At 40.8% G+C, this 8,714-nt stretch overlaps 1 pseudogene; it reads left to right on the top strand.

Moving 5' to 3' along the window:
• The first annotated feature begins 215 nt into the window (after positions 1-215).
• LOC128594648 (phosphatidylinositol 5-phosphate 4-kinase type-2 gamma-like) lies at positions 216-7,918 on the top strand (annotated as a pseudogene).
• The last annotated feature ends 796 nt before the right edge of the window (positions 7,919-8,714 follow it).

Genomic DNA, 8,714 nt, shown 5'->3' with positions numbered 1-8,714 from the left:
ATCCCATTTTACAGTTGAGGAAACTGAGACTTAGAGAAATTAAGGAACTTTTCCAAAATAGACAAGAGATAAACACACACAGAGCTGGTTCACGTGCAAGCCAAACGCACATGGTGTAAAGACATCATCTCTTGCATATCTGTTACATAGTTCACAGTAAAACGTAATTAAAACAGCTGCAAATGGCTTCCACTTGGTCGAGTGTGTGAGAGACTATGGCGTCCTCCTCGGTCTCACCGGCCACCATACCAGCGGCAACAGCGGGCCCTGGCCTGGGTTTCGGCTTTGCTTCCAAAACCAAGAAGAAGCATTTCGTGCAGCAGAAGGTGAAGGTGTTCCAGGCGGCCGGCCAGCTGGTGGACGTGTTCCAAGGGGCGTAGCCCATTCAATCAATGAGCTCAGCCAGGTACCTCCTCCAGTGATGCTGCTGCTGTATGACTTTAAGGCCAGGTTCAAGATCAAGGTCAACAATTACCTTTTCCACAGGGAAAATCTGCCCATTCATTTCAAGTTCAAAGAGTATTGTCCTCAGGTCTTCAGGAACCTCCATGATCGATTTGGCATTGATGACCAGGATTACTTGGTGTCCCTTACCCGAAGCCCCCCCCAAATGAAAGTGAAGGCAGGGACGGTCGTTTCCTTATCTCCTATGATCAGACTCTGGTCATCAAAGAAGTATCCAGTGAGATCATTGCTGACATGCATAGCAACCTCTCCAGCTACCATCAGTACATTGTGAAGTGCCATGGCAACATGCTTCTGCCTCAGTTCCTGGGGATGTACTGAGTCAATGTGCACAATGAAGACAGCTACATGCTTGTGGTGTGCAATATGTTTAGCCACCGTCTTCCTGTGCACAGGAAGTATGACCTCAAGGGTTCCTTAGTGTCCCGGGAAGCCAGTGATAAGGAAAAGGTTAAAGAATTGCCCACCCTGGTCTGAGCCACCTTGCAGCCCTAACCCTCAGGGGCAGAGTGAGACCGGTTTTGGCACACTGGGTAAGTGGATAGCCACTTCAGCAGTGATTCCAGCGACAAGCACTTTCCTGGGAAAGCTTCTGCTCAGCAAGTTTACAAGTTCAAAGTGCCTTTTAAGTGGGCTGAAGAGAGATTTAAGGTGTCTACCTGCTGGGGTTTGAGAAATCAGCAGCCTCCAGTCATATCAGAACTGTGATTAACATATCATACCCCAGAAGGCCACATGTTGCCCAGACAATATTCAATAACATATACATACTGCTTTGTTTTTGGTTGTGTTTTTTGTTGTCTTTTTGTTTATTTTGATGTTGTTGATGTTTTGTTTTTTAATTTCAACCTTTTCCATACACATCCTTTTTCTTTCTCAATTTTTCTAGTTTAATTATAATTTCCCATTGCTGCCTTTTTCAATAACTAGAACTTCATTTTAGCTAGTGTTTCTACTGCTATTATTTGGTTTTTCACCCAATTTTATCCCATAAAGTGTTCTGTTTGCTTGTTTTGGTTTGATTTATAGCATTTTTGTCTTTCCTCTCTACTTGGTGGAGGTGGGGTACTGTGTCTGATCAGGTTAGCAAAGAGCTGCTGACCTCAAGGGAACCACCCCACTGGGCACCCCCAGAAGGTGGGGTTTTTTTAAGGTTGTGTCAAAGTACCCTACTGCACACCTATATTGCTCTGTCTCCCTCTTTCTGTGCCTCTCTTCTTTTTGTCAATATTCCTTTTACCCACCCCCTCTCCTTTCTCTATTTTTCTTTTTTTTTTTTTCTTGTCACTCGGTCCTCCTTTCTTTGATCCCTTTTTTGCTTTTCATCCTTCTCACCCTTCTGGTCCTGTAACCCTTAGTCCACAGGCACAAGAACTTAAAGAGCAAGAGGAAGTGAAAGGAAAATTAGGGCAAGAAACATATAAAAGAAATCACTCATGAGGAAGAATCAGCAGAAAACCCCAGGCAACATGAAGAACCAGTCTAGAACAACCCCACCAAGGGACCATGAGGTAGCTACTGCAGATGATTCCACCTGTAAAGAAATGTTAGGAATGACAGAAAGGGAATTTAGAATACACATGTTGAAAACAATGAAAGAAATGATGGAAACAATGAAGGAAATTGCTAATAAAGTGGAAAATAACCAAAAGGAAATCCAAAAATAGAATCAAATAAGAGATGAACGATATGAAGAATATAAAAAGAATATAGCAGACCTGAAGGAACTGAAACAGTCAATTAGGGAACTTAAAGATGCAATGGAAAGTATCAGCAACAGGTTAGACCATGCAGAAGAAAGAATTTCAGAGGTAGAAGACAAAGTTCTTGAGATAACTCAGACAGTAAAAGAGGCAGAAAAGAAGAGAGAGAAAGCAGAACGTTCACTGTCAGAATTATGGGACTTTATGAAGCGTTCCAACATACGAGTTATAGGAATTCCAGAAGGGGAAGAAGAATGCCCCAGAGGAATGGAAGCCATACTAGAAAATATAATAAAAGAAAATTTCCCAAATGGGCGGCGCCTTGGCTCAGTGACTAGGGTGCCGGCCCCATACGCCGAGGGTAGCGGGTTCAAACCCAGCCCTGGCCAAACTGCAACAAAAAAATAGCCAGGCGTTGTGGCAGGCGCCTGTAGTCCCAGCTGCTCGGGAGGCTGAGCCAACAGAATCACGTAAGCCCAAGAGTTAGAGGTTGCTGTGAGCCATGTGACGCCACGGCACTCTACCCGAGGGCAGTACAGTGAGACTCTGTCTCTACAAAAAAAAAAAAAAAAGAAAAAAAATTTCCCAAATATCACCAAAGATTCTGACACACTGCTTTCAGAGGGATATCGGACCCCAGGTCGCCTCAACTCTAACAGAGCTTCTCCAAGACACATTGTGATGAACCTGTCCAAAGTCAAGACAAAAGAAAAGATTCTGCAAGCTGCCAGGAGTAAGCGCCAGTTGACCTACAGGGGCAAATCCATCAGAGTGACCGCAGACTTCTCTAATGAAACTTTCCAAGCAAGAAGACAATGGTCATCTACCTTTAATCTACTTAAACAGAACAATTTCCAGCCCAGAATTCTGTACCCTGCTAAGCTAAGCTTCAAAATTGACAGAGAAATCAAATCATTTACGGATATACAAACATTGAGGAAATTCGCCACAACAAGACCAGCTCTACAGGAAATACTTCAACCTGTTCTGCACACTGACCACCACAATGGATCAGCAGCAAAGTAAGAACTCAGAAATTAAAGGACAGAACCTAACCTCCACACTGATGCAAAAAATAAAACTAAGCAATGGACTCTCACAAAATAAGACAAATAGAATACTACCACACTTATCAATTATCTCAATAAATGTTAATGGCTTGAATTCCCCACTGAAGAGACATAGATTGGCTGACTGGATTAAAAAACACAAGCCATCCATTTGCTGTCTGCAAGAAACACACCTGGCTTCAAAAGACAAATTAAAGCTCCGAGTCAAGGGTTGGAAGACAATTTTTCAGGCAAATGGAATTCAGAAGAAAAGAGGAGTTGCAATCTTATTTTCAGATACATGCGGATTTAAAGCAACTAAAGTCAAAAAAGACAAAGATGGTCACTTTATATTGGTCAAGGGAAAAATACAACAAGAAGACATTTCAATTCTAAATATTTATGCACCCAATTTAAATGCTCCCAGATTCTTGAAACAGACCTTACTCAGTCTGAGCAATATGATATCTGATAATACCATCATAACAGGGGACTTTAACACTCCTCTTACAGAGCTGGACAGATCCTCTAAACAGAAATTAAACAAAGATATAAGAGATTTAAATGAGACCCTAGAACAACTGTGCTTGATAGAACAACTGTGCTTGATAGAACAACTGTGCATATAGAACACTCCATGCCAAAGATAAAGAATATACATTCTTCTCATCACCCCATGGAACATTCTCCAAAATTGATCATATCCTGGGACACAAAACAAATATCAACAGAATCAAAGGAATTGAAATTTTACCTTGTATCTTCTCAGACCATAAGGCACTAAAGGTGGAACTCAACTCTAACAAAAATGCTCGACCCCACCCAAAGGTATGGAAATTAAACAATCTTCTGTTGAATAACAGATGGGTGAAGGAAGAAAGAAAACAGGAAATCATTAACTTCCTTGAGCATAACAACAATGAAGACACAAGCTACCAAAACCTGTGGGATATTGCAAAAGCAGTTTTGAGAGGAAAATTCATCGCTTTAGATGCCTACATTCGAAAAACAGAAAGAGAGCACATCAACAATCTCACAAGAGATCTTATGGAATTGGAAAAAGAAGAACAATTTAAGCCTAAACTCAGTAGAGGAAAAGAAATATCCAAAATCAAATCAGAGATCAATGAAATTGAAAACAAAAGAATCATTCAGAAAATTAATGAAACAAGAAGTTGGGTTTTTTGAAAAAATAAATAAAATAGATAAACCATTGGCCAGACTAACGAGGAATAGAAAAGTAAAATCTCTAGTAACCTCAATCAGAAATGATAAAGGGGAAATAACAACTGATCCCACAGAGATACAAGAGATCATCTCTGAATACTACCAGAAACTCTATGCCCAGAAATTTGACAATGTGAAGGAAATGGATAAACATTTGGAATCACACCCTCTCCCTAGACTCAGCCAGGAAGAAATAGAGCTCCTGAACAGACCAATTTCAAGCACTGAGATCAAAGAAACAATAAAAAATCTTCCAACCGAAAAATGCCCTGGTCCAGATGGCTTCACACCAGAATTCTATCAAACCTTCAAAGAAGAGCTTATTCCTGTACTGCAGAAATTATTTCAAAAAATTGAGGAAGAAGGAATCTTCCCCAACACATTCTATGAAGCAAACATCACCCTGATACCAAAACCAGGAAAAGACCCAAACAAAAAGGAGAATTTCAGACCAATCTCACTCATGAATAAAAAATTCTCAACAAAATCCTAGCCAATAGATTACAGCTTATCATCAAAAAAGTCATTCATCATGATCAAGTAGGTTTCATCCCAGAGATGCAAGGCTGGTTTAACATACGCAAGTCCATAAACGTTATCCACCATATTAACAGAGGCAAAAATCAAGATCACATGATCCTCTCAATAGATGCAGAAAAAGCATTTGATAAAATCCAGCATCCTTTTCTAATTAGAACACTGAAGAGTATAGGCATAGGTGGCACATTTCTAAAACTGATTGAAGCTATCTATGACAAACCCACAGCCAATATTTTACTGAATGGAGTAAAACTGAAAGCTTTTCCTCTTAGAACTGGAACCAGACAAAGTTGTCCTCTGTTACCTTTACTATTCAACATAGTGCTGGAAGTTCTAGCCAATACAATTAGGCAAGACAAGGAAATCAAGGGAATCCAAATGGGAGCAGAGGAGGTCAAACTCTCCCTCTTTGCTTATGACATGATCTTATACTTAGAGAATCCCAAAGACTCAACCACAAGACTCCTAGAAGTCATCAAAAAATACAGTAATGTTTCAGGATATAAAATCAATGTCCACAAGTCAGTAGCCTTTGTGTACACCAATAACAGTCAAGATGAGAAGCTAATTAAGGACACAACTCCCTTCACCATAGTCTCAAAGAAAATGAAATACCTAGGAATATACCTAATGAAGGAGGTGAAGGACCTCTAATAAAGAAAACTATGAAATCCTCAGAAAGGAAATAGCAGAGGATATTAACAAATGGAAGAACATACCATGCTCATGGATGGGAAGAATCAACATTGTTAAAATGTCTATACTTCCCAAAGCTATCTACATATTCAATGCCATTCCTATCAAAATACCAACATCGTACTTTCAACATTTGGAAAAAATGACTCTGCGTTTTGTATGGAACCGGAAAAAACCCCGTATAGCTAAGGCACTTCTTAGTAATAAAAATAAAGCTGGGGGCATCAGCATACCAGATTTTAGTCGGTACTACAAAGCCATAGTGGTCAAGACAGTATGGTACTGGCACAAAAACAGAGACATAGACACTTGGAATCGAATTGAAAACCAAGAAATGAAACTAACATCTTACAACCACCTAATCTTCGATAAACCAAACAAGAACCTACCTTGGGGGAAAGACTCCCTATTCAATAAATGGTGTTGGGAGAACTGGATGTCTACATGTAAAAGACTGAAACTGGACCCACACCTTTCCCCACTCACAAAAATTGATTCAAGATGGATAAAGGACTTAAATTTAAGGCATGAAACAATAAAAATCCTCCAAGAAAGCATAGGAAAAACACTGGAAGATATTGGCCTGGGGAAAGACTTCATGAAGAAGACTGCCACGGCAATTGCAACAACGACAAAAATAAACAAATGGGACTTCATTAAACTGAAAAGCTTCTGTTCAGCTAAGGAGACAATAACCAAAGCAAAGAGACAACCTACACAATGGGAAAGGATATTTGCATATTTTCAATCAGACAAAAGCTTGATAACTAGGATCTATAGAGAACTCAAATTAATCCACATGAAAAAAGCCAACAATCCCATATATCAATGGGCAAGAGACATGAATAGAACTTTCTCTAAAGATGACAGACGAATGGCTAACAAACACATGAAAAAACGTTCATCATCTCTATATATTAGAGAAATGCAAATCAAAACAACCCTGAGATATCATCTAACCCCAGTGAGAATGGCCCACATCACAAAATCTCAAAACTGCAGATGCTGGCGTGGATGTGGAGAGAAGGGAACACTTTTACACTGCTGGTGGGACTGCAAACTAGTACAACCTTTCTGGAAGGAAGTATGGAGAAACCTCAAAGCACTCAAGCTAGACCTCCCATTTGATTCTGCAATCCCATTACTGGGCATCTACCCAGAAGGAAAGAAATCCTTTTATCATAAGGACACTTATACTAGACTGTTTATTGCAGCTCAATTTACAATCGCCAAAATGTGGAAACAGCCTAAATGCCCACCAACCCAGGAATGGATTAACAAGCTGTGGTATATGTATACCATGGAATACTATTCAGCCATTAAAAAAAATGGAGACTTTACATCCTTCGTATTAACCTGGATGGACGTGGAAGACATTATTCTTAGTAAAGCATCACAAGAATGGAGAAGCATGAATCTTATGTACTCAATTTTGATATGAGGACAATTAATGACAATTATGGTTATGGGGGGGGACAGAAAGAGGGAAGGAGGGAGGTGGGCGGGGCCTTGGTGTGTGTCACACTTTATGGGGGCAAGACATGATTGCAAGAGGGACTTTACCTAACAATTGCAATCAGTGTAACCTGGCTTATTGTACCCTCAATAATCCCCAACAATAAAAAAAAAAAAAATGGAGACTTTACATCCTTCGTATTAACCTGGATGGAAGTGGAAGACATTATTCTTAGTAAAGCATCACAAGAATGGAGAAGCATGAATCCTGTGTACTCAATTTTGATATGAGGACAATTAATGACAATTAAGGTTATGGGGGGGGAAGCAGAAAGAGGGACGGAGGGAGGGAGGTGGGGCCTTGGTGTGTGTCACACTTTATGGGGGCAAGACATGATTGCAAGAGGGACTTTACCTAACATTTGCAATCAGTGTAACCTGGCTTATTGTACCCTCAATGAATCCCCAACAATAAAAAAAAAAAAAAAAAGAATTGCCCACCCTTAAGGATATGGACTTTCTCAACAAGAACCAGAAAGTTTACATTAGTGAAGAGAAGAAGAAAGTATTTCTAGAGAAGCTAAAGAGATATGTGGAGGATCCCCCCAGAAGAAAGTGTATTTCATGGGCCTCATTGACATCCTCACACAGTATGATGCCAAGAAGAAAGCAGCTCATGCAGCCAAAACTGTCAGGCATGGGGCTGGGGCAGAGATCTCTACTGTCCATCCTGAGCAGTATGCTAAGCGGTTTCTGGATTTTATTACCAACATCTTTGCCTAAGAGACTGCATGACTCTGTGATGTTCAAGGTGGTGGGGTTCTCAGGGGCTTGAGGGAATCGTGGATATTCTAGCCACTACTTCTCTTCTCCCTTTGCTAATTCAGGCTGCACGCTCCTTCCATCCCAGTAACTCCATCTTGTTGAGTAGGCTATTTCTGGACCTCAGAAATACATTGTCCTTTCTCCCCTTCGTCCATTTTTCTTCCCTCTTCCCTCTGCCTCCAGCCTGTCTGCTTGCTTCATTGGAGTGTTATTGTTGACTCTCTCCCAAGGGCCTTCCTCTTTGTAAAATGTTCTCTTGCTTCTATAATATAGGAGATGGGGGAAGGGGGTTGTTTGCCATCTTCAGGACCTGACTGGACAGATGAACCTCATTCAAGCAACTACTCCAGATGTACTTTGCTGTGTAGAATGAACTAAGAGTGTTTGAATTTTGCTAATAAACTTTATAGAATTCACTGTGGCATGCCTCCCTCCTGGTAGGCCCTGGGATGGAGGATTTGGAAGACATTAAGGATGTAGGTGCAGGCATGCACACACATCATAAAACATGGCCAATCTTACATACAGAGGTGGGGTGGAGAATGGTCAGTAGGCTGGCACCTCATGGAGGTGGGACCTAAGAGAACTATTGTGATTATGCAGGGAACTGGAGAGAATCTCTCTTAAGGACTGACTAATCTCTTCTTTCACCCCATTTCCACCCCCACCTACCTGGGCATAGGAGCCCAGAGAGGGCCAAAAGCATTCAAGCCTGGGTGAAGGTGTTTGATTATTGCTTCTTGTCACCAGGACC

Source organism: Nycticebus coucang, chromosome 9, assembly GCF_027406575.1.
Source record: "Nycticebus coucang isolate mNycCou1 chromosome 9, mNycCou1.pri, whole genome shotgun sequence".
Lineage (NCBI taxonomy): Eukaryota > Metazoa > Chordata > Mammalia > Primates > Lorisidae > Nycticebus > Nycticebus coucang.
This window is presented reverse-complemented; position numbering and strand designations above follow the sequence as displayed.